This window comes from Gopherus flavomarginatus, chromosome 2 (assembly GCF_025201925.1).
Source record: "Gopherus flavomarginatus isolate rGopFla2 chromosome 2, rGopFla2.mat.asm, whole genome shotgun sequence".
NCBI lineage: Eukaryota > Metazoa > Chordata > Testudines > Testudinidae > Gopherus > Gopherus flavomarginatus.
The window spans coordinates 62,336,994-62,349,887 of record NC_066618.1 but is presented as its reverse complement, the minus strand read 5'-3'; the positions used below and the strand labels follow the sequence as shown (position 1 = coordinate 62,349,887).

At 41.7% G+C, this 12,894-nt stretch overlaps 1 protein-coding gene across 2 annotated transcripts in view; it reads left to right on the top strand.

Moving 5' to 3' along the window:
• The window catches only part of RAPGEF5 (Rap guanine nucleotide exchange factor 5), a 227,601-nt gene that overhangs the window by 1,164 nt on the left and 213,543 nt on the right, over nucleotides 1-12,894 (top strand). The gene's annotated exons all lie outside the window — the stretch shown is intronic.

Below are 12,894 nucleotides of genomic sequence, written 5' to 3'. Positions count from 1 at the left end.
GTTCACATTCCCAATTTAAACTTTATTAATCTGTGAGATAAGAATGTATTCCCATTTTGCACATTGGGCCATCAAAGTATAGAAAAAGCTAAAATTATTTTCTGAGGTTCATTTAGTGAGTAAGTGACAGAGCTGAAAATGTAACCAAAAATTCATAGTCACGTTCCACCAACTAGACTGTACTCTTCTTGATGCCAGTGGCACAACGGGTGCTAATTCCAGTCCCTTTGTAAGGCCCTAATGATACAGGCTAATAAAGATGGGTAGGGAGTTCCACACATGTGCAGAGGTTTGCCTGCATGGATCAGTGTGGAGAAGTGGGCTTAAATCAGTATACTTCATTACTGGGTTTGTTTACTCATTGTCTGGTATGTATTTTAAAACAAACTATATAGCTGAAGAAGTGGATAAATAGGACTAGTTAGACATACAGCTATTCATCATATTTTTTATCTTGTTTTCCTCTAATATGGAAACCTTGCAAAAAACAATGTATCAAAAGGACACTGCTAAGGTGTTCCAAACAGTTTTTAGAAAGTAATTTCCAATAATTTCTTGGAAGATTTGAAGCTCAAGTCTTTTACGTTTCAGCTGTCCTTGTTGTCTTTCACATAAACTCAAGGGCAAATAAGAGGTGGGAGGGGGGATTAATGTCATTTTCTAAGGGTATGTCTGCACTGTTCTTAACTCAGGCTAGCTAACTTGGGTTAAAATAGTAGTGTAGACACAGTGGCAGTTTGGGTTTGCAGCTGGAGTTCAACCCCAGCATCCCCTACAGGCTTTAGTTTAGGGTGCTAACCTGAGTTAAAGTGAGTTGCTGTGTCTTCACTGGTATTTTAATCAAAGTTAGCTAAACTGAGTTAGGAACACACACATTCTCCTTTTTTTTGCAGTGTAGATCTAACGTGAGATGCTACTCACACTCTGCTCATTCATGAAACCACAATGAGATTCCACCTACAGCAGATTATGAAGATCTGTTAACATGATTTCCCTTTTTCAAATCTTGAATGCTTTAATCAAACTTTAAATAGTTACATTATGAACACTTACACTGTAAATATTTGGGCATCCGAGTTCCCCACGTGTTTTCTCCTTAGGGTTTTATTTCACGTCTCTCAGCTATTGTTTCATGCTGTCTCTAGACTCTGTACCATCTAGCCCCAAACTGCTGTTTTGACTCTTGCACGTACTCATGAACAGCAGAAATACACCACCAAAGAGTTGTCATGTCATCAATACCTTTGCATAACAATCGAAATGCTACTGTCAGTTGGCCACATTGCTATCTCCTTTGATTCACGTTGCAGTTTTTCTTGAGCTATCTATCTTGGTAGAAGAGAGTGGGAGCTGTGGCTTTTGGGAGTCCAGGACCTTAAATAATCTCATAGATCTCTGAGATCTGCATAGAATGGGTTCATGCTGCAAGAAGAGTTGCCACTGCACAGGATGTCTCCAGCAGGAGCCATGTGGCCAGTGCCTGAGTTTTCCTGATCCCATGCGGTACTAGTGCTCGCTGTTATATTATCTGTCTGGAAATTTCTGGGCTTGGAGGGACAGTGTTGTTGTGGAGCAAGATGGTGCCATTCTTCCATTCCCCCAGGACTCAATGGGTGTGTCTACGCTGCAGCTAGGAGTGAGCCTCCCAGCTCACATACACAGACTTGCGCTAGTGTTTCTTGAGTTAGTGTGCTAAAAATAGCAGTGTGGATGTTGCTGCTGGGGTGGCAGCTCAGGCTTTTAAGCAGGGGTTCTCAAACTGGAGGTCAGGACCCCTCAGGGGGTTGTGAGGTTATTACATGGGGGGTTGTGAGCTGTCAGCTTCCATGCCAAACTCTGCTTTGCTTCCAGCATTTATAATGGTGTTGAATATATAAAAAAGTGTTTATAAGGGGGAGGGTCTTACTCAGAGGATTGCTGTGTGAAGGGGGTCACCAGTACAAAAGTTTGAGAACCACTGCTCTTAAGCATACCTGACCCCAAGTCTGAGCTTGGATGTCTACCTTGGATGTCTCTGCTGGAGCTGCAGTATCCACAATGCTAGCTTGAACCTGCTAGCATGAGTCTGTCTACCCTGGTTCAGATGTTTGTAGTGTAGACATACCCTATGAAGTGCCACCCCTAACCAGTTTCAGCAGAGGGACAAGAAAGATCCTAAAAAGGTGTTACTTACACATGTCTCCTTCTGTATAGCTATCCCCTTTCTATAGTGTGCGGAGAACAATCCAGCTTCATCAGGCATAAGCAGGTGCATTGCTACTAATTTGATCTTGGGGTATGTCTCCAGCAGTTGGGAGTGTGCCTCTGAGCCTTTGTAGACAGATATGTTAGCTCTACTCAAGCTGCAAAAAATAACAGTATGGCCACAGTGGCGCAGGTGGCAGCTAGGATTAGCCACCTGAGTTTATACCTAAGGTTGGGTGGGCTTGTGCTTAGGTGTCTATTCCTAAGCATGCTATGTCACTATGCATGTCTATACTGCTGTTTTTAGTATGCTTTCTTGAGCAGAGCCGTCACGTGTCTCTGTCTGCAAAGGGAAGCATGCTTCCAGCTGCTGTGTGGGCATACCCTTAGTATTAGGTGGAACTGTTCTCAAGTAAACTCTGACTCACTGAAATCCCTTTCTGTTTCTTGCCTACTTTTCTAGGAAGTCATCCTGTCCCACTGAATAGGGCACAGGACTGGGAGTCATGAGACCTGTGTTCTGTTCCTGGCTCTGACTTTGACTTGCTATGTGATCTAAGGCAAATCACTTAATTTCTCTGGGAGTTTCCCTGTATGTAAAATGGGGATAATGGTACATAACCATGCTTTGCGGTCTATTACTGATAAAGCACAATATAAGTGCTAAGGCTTTTGCAGGTTTTTTTAAGGTTGCACATCAGTAAGTGCTGCTGGAGTTTTCTTTAATTAGAAAAAAAGAAGCATTTGGGGTAGAGAGAAACATAAAGACTGGCATAAATTCTGCAAACAGATAAGAAAAAAAGTCAATATTTTCATCTCTTTGATCTGCCAGTCTTGTCAGTGCCCCATTTAGGCAACAGAATATTCAAGGACTAATTGCAAACTTCCAGCCTCTGACAGGAATGACTAAGAACTGCTTTAGAATTACTTTGCATATGGTGATATAAAATATGCATGTTCCCCTCAGTTCAGTGGAGCAAAAATCTGGACTATATATTTCTGACCTGCATTGATTCTCTATAACCAGGATTTCCCTAATTTCAGAGACTGGTAGAATTTAGAGCTGAAAGAAAAGACCTATTAGAACAAGGCTTGGAAAAGCTCGATAACCATTTCTGGGCTGTTTCATTGGCCCAGGAGTGAAAGTGAGCTGGTACAGTCCGGTATTCCGTACCAGTAAGAACCCACACCAGCCCACATTAAAGTGCTACTGTAGCTGCTGTAGCAGCGCTTTAATGTGTCTGCCCCTTTTGCCTCCCCAGTCAGCAGCCCCTTCCCCCGTCAATGGCCCTGCTGGTAGGGTTCCTGCCGGCGGACAGGGAAGGCAAAAGGGGTAGGGACATTAACGCACTGCTGCTGCACCAACTTAAGGATGATCCTTTGTCGTGGCAGCTCTTTAACGTTCCTGTGGGCCTCCCCCCGGGGTCAGTGGGGGGCGCTTTAATGTCCCTGCCCCATTCTCTCCCCACTCTCCCCCCCCGCAGCCTCCAATGGGTGAGGAGGTGGGGGGAAAGGGAGCAGTTGCCCTGGGGTCGGCAATTTAAAAGAACCTGTTGCGAGGTCCCAGAGCTAAGGCTCCAGCCTGAACCTGAATGTCTGTACCACAATTAGACAGTCCTTTATCCCAAGCCCTGTGACCTGAGTCAGCTGGCATGGGCCTGCTGCAGATGTTAAATTGCAGTGTACAAATACCCTCTGAGTAGGGTGACCAGACAGCAAGTGTGAAAAATCAGGACAGTGGGTGGGGGGTAATAGAAGCCTATATAAGAAAAAGACCCAAAAATGAGGACTGTTCCTATAAAATGAGGACATCCTGGTCACCCTACCTCTGAGGCCAGTAATGTTCCTTTAGATCCAGGGCCTCTGAGAATGTTTTATCCATCTGAAGATCTCAGGGGACTGTGAAGTCCTCTAAAGGACTAGAGGAAACAACAACAACAAAAAAATCTAGTAATCTCTTCTTTGACATGGCTAGATCAGTTTGCAAGATCTGGCTCTGAGAGATTTCTGTTAGTTTTGGGGGCAGAGACTATACTTACTTGTACCTTGTAAAATACAGTCATATTGTTGGTACTTTAAAATAAAAATGTTGGATTTTTTTTTCTCTTGTTGGAAAAGGAAAGAAAATTTGAGTTTTTTGTGCATGGGTGCTGCCATGCCCCCTGGCTTGAAGTGGTTTCCATCATATACAGGGATTACACTTTGGTTCAGTGCCTGTCAGCACCCCCACTGTACGAATTGTTCCGACACCCCTGGCTTTGTGTTGTTCATCTTAGTTAAATGAGGCACTAAAGAAAGTACATGGTGTGTGTTCTACACTGTACAGTGTAAGGGCAAGAGTCTTCCATTCAGGAGGCAGATCTCTATTGCAAGATTTGTATTTGTTAATGTGTAGAGCATTCAGGTTGTGTTATGTTCCTGGAACAAGTGCAGAAATTACAGTACTGAAGGGGAGAGCTTTGCTCTAAATATCTTAGTTATAAACACTATTGGCTTTGTTTAGATAATTGACTTTATTGTTTTTCTGTATGAGGGCATTAATGAAGGGTGAAAGGTACAGTATTCTGTTCCCTGGAAAAACACTGAAGTCAATGTGTAAAATAAAATACTGAACTATCATTGTGGGTGATGTAAATGTCAGCATTAAAGAGATGGAATGACTAATACTGGTGGCACTTGCTTTAAAGCCTGAATTTTACTGACTTTGAAGTTCCGCTTAGTAACTTCAAGCAGCATTCATCTTAGCAGGTATTATTATGTGACTACAAATAAACTATATGTTGCTGAATTTTTCTTATAGTAATCGGCTTATTATATACTCCTCCTAAATGTTTCATTGTATCTTTTAATTTAGCAGTGCTGTAACTGGTGACACATGAAATGTTGAGTAACGATTAAAATATTGGTGGGCTGGTGACCGCAATAGCTCCTGGTAAACTAAATCTCCAACTGCTAGAAGCTGGGACTGGACGACTGGGGGTGGATCACTGGAATATTGCCCTGTTCTGTTCATTCCCTCTGAAGCATCCAGCACTGACCTATGTCAGAGGCAGGACGCTGAGCTAGATGGAGCACTGGTCTGATCCAGTATGGCTATTCTTATGTAACTTCCATGTCTATATTTTTGATTAAAATACAGACTTTTTCAAAGTGAGTGACAAAACCGAGAATATTTTTAATAATTGAGTCATATTGTCATGTGGGAAATATTGACTGGCTGTGATACATAAATACAGTAGAACCTTGCTAAATAACCAGTCTGGATGCTGGGGTGATTGGTAGGGTTCCTTCCTTAGTGATAGAGTGGTTCCACAGCTACCTATTTTAATCCTGAGACTGCCACAGGTTCTATAGCCATAACATGCCCTCTCCAATTAGCAATAGAATCTTCAGCATCACCTCCACCCTGTCCCTTGTCCATCCATACCATACCCCACCAGAACTGGTGCTGAGCAGACCAAAGTACGAGGGAGCACAAAGGCAACTAAACCCACTTTTGTTCTCCCCACCCTGAGATTCTGACTCCCGCTGCACATGGCCTTCAGTGAACTTGGTCTCCATTTTTTTAAGAAGATTTCTTTACCTTGCATTATTAACACCTTCACTTAGTTTAACTGAAAGAATGCTACAGATGTATTTACTTCTTGCATTTGTCTCTGATTGGATGATAAAAACAAAAGTGACTATATTATTTTTCTTTTAGCATCTGTTTCTAACTGACTTTACCTACAGGTTCTCATGCAGTGTTTGGTTTGGAAACCCACTAGGGGCATGTCTGTATAAGAACAAAAGATCTGTTTCCATTGAAATTAAAAATAAAGTAATGAAAGAATTTCCATTGGCCTTAACTTTTGTAGGATCTTGTTGAGTATTTTTGTTCAAATCTGAGCTGACAGTGTCCCTTAAACTACATTTCTCAAAATAAATGAACTAAATATGCTTTGTGGAATAGTATCATTGATTTTTTTTTTAAACTTTCTTTACTTGAAAATGCACAACACTTGTTAATTCATGGTAAATGTCTCAGATGCTGGTGTGAATGAGCAAGATTCTATGGCTTTTTTTGCAACAAATTGTCCTGAGATTAGTGTTAACTCATCAAGTATTGGGTGCGAATGTTTTCAGCTGGAAGTTCTATAGTAATTCTGTATCTTGAGGAAATTACACATCAAGATATACATTTTTGTGCTAATGATGATGTTGAAAATAGGCAGTAACTTTTTGAAAAGGTGAAGCAGAATATGCCACCTTTCTTTACTGAACAGATGGAAACTACTGTAATGAAACAAATGTTTTTTCTGCATAATAGTGCTAGCCTATCATAATTAAAATGATATTCCCATACAAGGAACCAGTTTGTTTATGGAAACTATTTTCCATATCTTTAAATGCCTTATATTTTCCTTGGCTGGATTGTTCATTGCAAGTTTAGTTTGAATTAAAGATAAGGATGAGATCAGTAAATCTGTAATAACTACACCAATCAGCATGAGTTGGCTAAAACAACATATGAAGTTAAATTTGCACCCTTCCTGTGAAAACCTAAAGAGGTATGTTGCAAGAAAATAAGCGGAATTGTGCTCTGTGGAATCTATGCCAGCCCCCCACATACCTATGTTCATGGGGTGGACCAGCTCTGCATTCCCTCCGTGGTTTCTATGCTAGTTCCTGGGTTGGAATAGGGGCCATAAGCACTGTGAGAGATGTGGTCTGATGTATAGGGCTCTGCCATTGATCTACTATTTGACCTTGGACAAATCACTTCAACTCACTGGGCTTGTTTCCCCTTCCACCTTTTGTTTCTCTTGTCAGTCTAGACTGTAACCTCTTTAGGGTAAAGGCTGTCTCTTACGATATGTTTGTACAGTTCCTAGCACACTAGGGCCTTGATGTTGATTGGATCTTGTAAGTGTTACTGTAATAAGAGGGTCAGATTTTTATTATTTTTTATGTGGGGAGCCGTATAATCATGGACCCAGTGACAATTCTCCTGCCTTGGTGCACATGCCTCTGCATGTTGGACTATGCAGGGATGTTCATAGCGCAACTCTGCTGCATGGAAGTGGTTGAGTTTCTATGCAATATTAAACTCTGAAGCCAAATTATCCAAAATTCTGCTGCATTATGGGCATCTCAGATTCTCATAGCTCATGGCCCATTTTCACCCTGGGCATTTTGTACTGTTTTTAGTCTGTGTTATATTCTTTATCTGCATGACACTAGTTGTCTGTTAAAACATCTCTTCCAATAACTGTGCTGTCAGTGAAAGTTCCAGCATCAAAATAAAGGCAATGGTGGGTGGTGAACACATGGCTGAAGCACAAGGTCAGATTGTTCTCTCTTTTACTCACTGGCATAAGAGGTTCTGTCTATTAGTAACTGGTATAATACTGTTTATCTCAACGTAGCTTGTCTTCTGTTTGTTCAGAAAGTTTGACTTTGTCAAATGATCTACCTGTAGCCATTGACATAAAAGGGTGTGTACGTAAGTAAATGAGCCTGGCTCAACTCCTACAGTACACCTTTTATTCTAACGGATTACTTTTTCACTAATTATTGCTTGGAGAGCACTTCTAATTGGTTAAAAGTCAGTATATTTGTTATATTGTAGAGAGAACATTTTCTGATTAAGAGGATTTTTTTATGTTTTGCTGATCCATATAAATTGGTAGAAAGTTGTTTATCCTACCAATAACAGAGCCAGATTCTTGTCTCTCTCACTGGTTTAAAACGTATGTAATCTCATTGACTTCAAAAAGTACTTCACCTTCTAATTTCTTCTTTTTTTTCCCCAAATATAATTGCAATTTCCCCTCCCTTTTTTGTCTATTTAAAAAACAAACAAGCTGTGTCCGTCTTTGTTTTGGTCTTTGACTCGGACATTTAAGATATCTGATACTTGGTGCATATGTGATATTTTTTTAATGTGATATTTTCATAGTGTTATTTTATAGATTTAATTCAAATTTAACTTCACAAGTAGCCTGTGAACTTATTTTCATAAAGTAACATCACAGCCCAAACAATCACTTACTACCCTATCCATAGATCTTGAAGTTTAGCTGTTATGAAAGTTTAATAGAACCAGTCATGAAGAAATATTGATAAAAGACGAAACAGTATTTTGTATATATCTTAGGACATCTTAAACCAACAGCAAGATATTGAGTAAACACCACACCTTTTTGTTTTTATACTGTAATTAGAGAAGGAGTAATACAGACTGTATCTCTGAGTGCTATAAAACTTGAATATCTAACTATATCTCAGAAATATAGGGCAAATTCCGTTCCTTGCCCTGGCTGATTTGGTCTGCTTCAGGTGCACAGTGCTGCCAGAAAACTGGCATAACCAGCTACCTGGTATAAAGGAAATCCATAGACTCAACATAGTGGCTCTGTGCCAACCCATCCTGTCCGTAATACGGGGGTATTCCTGGGAGAAGTAGTCCTGGCTGTGGTGCTTCTGTACTCTGGCCATTTTACAATAGGAACTGGACTATTCCAGGCCAGCTCTAGGATTTGGTGGCATAGGTAGTCCATGGACTTTGGCACAGATATAGTGAACTAGAAGCCTTGGAGGTATAACTTTTATCTCTCTCTGCCCGCCTGTCTCCTTTCAGTGGAAGGGGGCTCCATCCCAAGGGAAGGCAGATAGTGCCAAAGCAGTCACAATATAATCAGGGCAAAGTTTTCAGGAAATTAGGCATGCAACTCCTGTGCTAGTTTGAGCCATAGTGTATCAGGTCTCAAAAACTACAGTAGGTAGGGTTGGATGAATACATACTTATTAATTTTTTACTTTATTTCTTTAGACTTGTATCTGCATGTATTAAAAAGGAGTGCCTATCATTTGCAGCAGGTTCTCCTCAATAACTCTTAGCAGAAAGTAGTGGTGCTGATTAGTAGATGACTAAAGTCAGTACTAGGGGCACCATGCTGCAGGAGGGGCACTATTTTGGAAGAACTTAGAACTGAGGTCCTGACTATTTGCAATTGCTAAAGATTTCATGGAAATTTTCTCAAGAATATGGGTGTTTAACATGGCATTCTGGCCATATTCTGACTTGAGTAATTGTGTTCTACCTGCCTAAAATTCCCCATGTAATTTCACATAGTAAATGGCTATCATATCCATGATATATTGCTGTTGTGCGCTGTTAAACAGCTGCTGCATTTCCACCATAGGTGGGTGCAATTCAATAGTGCATGAAGTGATTTTTAAATATGAAGAAGTAGGGAGAAAGATGAATGTACACAATCAGAAAACTGTCAGAGGTGTGTAAGTGTAAACAATAGACACCTACATATAACTCTGTGCATGCATGCCCATGCATGCACATATGTAAAACGAATTTGCTATTGGCAAAGGCATAGATGAGGAGAATCCATTAAAACAACCACTCTGGATCCCTCTTTGTGTATGTTCTTGCACTCCTTTGTGATGAGGTTCAATTTTTTTGCATTTGCCTGTCATTCTGATGTTTGCTGGGCAACTAAAGTAGATTTTGTGATACACGTGGCCTGCAAGTCCATTACTGAATCGAATACAAGAAGACATGAGCTTTGTTAGCATGAGTCTGACCCTGCTTTAAACCATGATAAGTGTAAGCTTTAAACTAGCAAAAGAGGAATCTTTAGTGGTTATTTGCCAAAGAAGAATATTAAGAATGCAGTGTGTGTGTTTTACCTAGGTGAGGGATGTCTTGAGTTAGGAAAGATAAACTATGAAATGCTTGGCTATCAAAGCTCTGTCCATGCTGGTTCTGAACTATTAGCTCTAAACATGTTGGATAAATGGTTGTGAAGCAGTGTTTGACTAGGATCTTCCAACAGTATTTGCTGGCCTGGCTTTCTTGTGAAGTGGGCAAATACATTTAAAAAAAAAATCTTATTGGCTAAAATTGCCATAAATGCTTTTGAAAACGTTACCCATAGCCTAAGTCTCAATTTCAAAAGTGGCGTAGGCGTTTAGGCTCCTAAATTCTTGTCTACATGGCTCCACAGTGCAGATTACAGGGGTGTGAGTTGCAGCACATACTAAAATGTTGTGGTGTAACTGCCCTGTGTAGACCTTGCTAGTGTGAACTAAAAGGTACCCAGTTCATGTTAATGAAGTCCTGTTTGAAACACTAGCTGGATCTACACAGGGCACTTACAGCAGAATGCTTTAATGTGTGCTGCAGTTCTTGCCCCTGTAGTCAACACTGCAAGGCTATGTAGACAAGCCCCAAGTCACTTCTGAAAATAAGACTTAAGCGCTTTTTAAAATTTTACTCTACATCTGTAGGTAGTGGGATGCAAGTGTTAGATATGAACACAAACTGTATTATAATTGCAGCTGTGATTGCAAACTCTTCTAATTGATTATAAGGCTCTAATTTAGAAAGTGTCAAAGGGAACACACACATACAAAGATTCTTACCCTGGACTTCAGAAAAGCAGACTTTGAATCCCTCAGGGAACTGATGGGCAGGATCCCCTGGGAGAATAACATGAGGGGCAAAGGAGTCCAGGAGAGCTGACTATTTTAAAGAATCCTTATTGAGGTTGCAGGAACAACCCATCCTGATGTGTAGAAAGAATAGTAAATATGGCAGGTGACCAGCTTGGCTTAACAGTGAAATCCTTGCTGATCTTAAATACAAAAAAGAATGGACAAATGTCCAGGGAGGAGTATAAAAATATTGCTCAGGCATGCAGGAGTGAAATCAGGAAAGCCAAATCACACTTGGAGTTGCAGATAGCAAGAGATGTTAAGAGTGACAAGAAGGGTTTCTTCAGGTATGTTAGCAACAAGAAGAAAGTCAAGGAAAGTGTGGGCCCCTTACTGAATGAGGGAGGCAACCTAGTGACAAAGGATGTGGGAAAAGCTAATGTACTCAATGATTTTTTTGCCTCCGTCTTCACGAACAAGGTCAGCTCCCAGACTGCTGCACTGGGTAGCACAGCATGGGGAGGAGGTGACCAGCCTTCTGTGGAGAAAGAAGTGGTTTGGGACTATTTAGAAAAGCTGGATGAGCACAAATCCATGAGGCCGGATGTGCTGCATCCAAGGGTGCTAAAGGAGTTGACGGATGTGATTGCAGAGCCATTGGCCATTATCTTTGAAAACTCATAGTGATCGGGGGAGGTCCTGGATGCTAGAAAAAGGCTACTGTAGTGCCCATCTTTAAAAAAGGGAAGAAGGAGGATCCAGGGAACTCCCTGGATCCAGGCCAGTCAGCCTCATCTCAGTCCCTGAAAAAATCATGGAGCAGGTCCTCAAGGAATCAATTCTGAAGCACTTAGAGGAAAGTGATCAGGAACAGTCAGCATGGATTCACCAAGGGCAAGTCATGCCTGACTAACCTAATTGCCTTCTATGAGGAGATAAATGGGTCTGTGGATGAGGGGAAAGCAGTGAATGTGTTATTCCTTGACTTTGGGAAAGCTTTTGATATGGTCTCCCACAGTACTCTTGCTGGCAAGTTAAAGTAGTATGGGCTAGATGAATGGACTACAAGGTAGATAGAAAGCTGGCTAGATCATCAGACTCAACGGGTCTTGATCAATGGCTCCATGTCTAGTTGGCAGCCGGTATCAAGCGGAGTGCCCCAAGGGTCGGTCCTAGGGCCAGTTTTGTTCAATATCTTCATTAATGATCTGGAGGATGGCGTGGACTGCACTCTCAGCAAGTTTGCAGATGACACTAAACTGGGAGGAGTGGTAGATACACTGGAGGGTAGGGATAGGATACAGAGGGACCTAGACAAATTAGAGGATTGGGCCAAAAGAAACCTGATGAGGTTCAACAAGGACACGTGCAGAGTCCTGCACTTAGGATGGAAGAATCCCATACACTGCTACAGACTAGGGACCAAATGGCTAGGCAGCAGTTCTGCAGAAAAGGACCTAGGGGTTACAGTGGATGAGAAGCTGGATATGAGTCGACAGTGTGCCCTTGTTGCCAAGAAGGCTAACGGCATTTTGGGCTGTATAAGTAGGGGCATTGGCAGCAGATCGAGGGACGTGATCATTCCCCTCTATTTGACATTGGTTAGGTCTCATCTGGAGTACTGTGTCCTGTTTTGGGCCCCACACTACAAGAAGGATGTGGACAACTTGGAAAGAGTCCAGCGGAGGGCAACAAAAATGATTAGGGGGCTGGAGCACATGACTTATGAGGAGAGGTTGAGGGAACTGGGATTGTTTAGTCTGCAGAAGAGAAGAATGAGGGGGGATTTAATAGCTACTTTCAACTACCTGAAAGAGGGTTCCAAAGCGGATGGCTCTAGACTGTTCTTAGTGGTGCCAGCTGACAGAGCAAGGAGTAATGGTCTCAAGTTGCAGTGGAGGAGGTTTAGGTTGGATATTGGGGGGAGGGGGCACTTTTTCACTCAGAGAGTGGTGAAGCACTGGAATGGGTTACCTAGGGAAGTGGTGGAATCTCCTTTCTTAGAGGTTTTTAAGGACAGGCTTGACAAAGGCCTGGCTAGGATGACTTAGTTGGGAATTGGTCCTGCTTTGAGCTGGGGGTTGGACTAGATGACCTCCTGAGGTCCCTTCCAACCCTGATATTCTGTGAACAGAGGAGTGATAGATGATCTGACAGGTAAGGAAAAGGTGTCCGGAGATTTGATCTGCATTTGAGTTCTCCCACAAACTTGAGTGACTTTGGACAAGTCATCTAATCTCCTTGTACCTTAGTTTCCTCATATATGAAATGAGG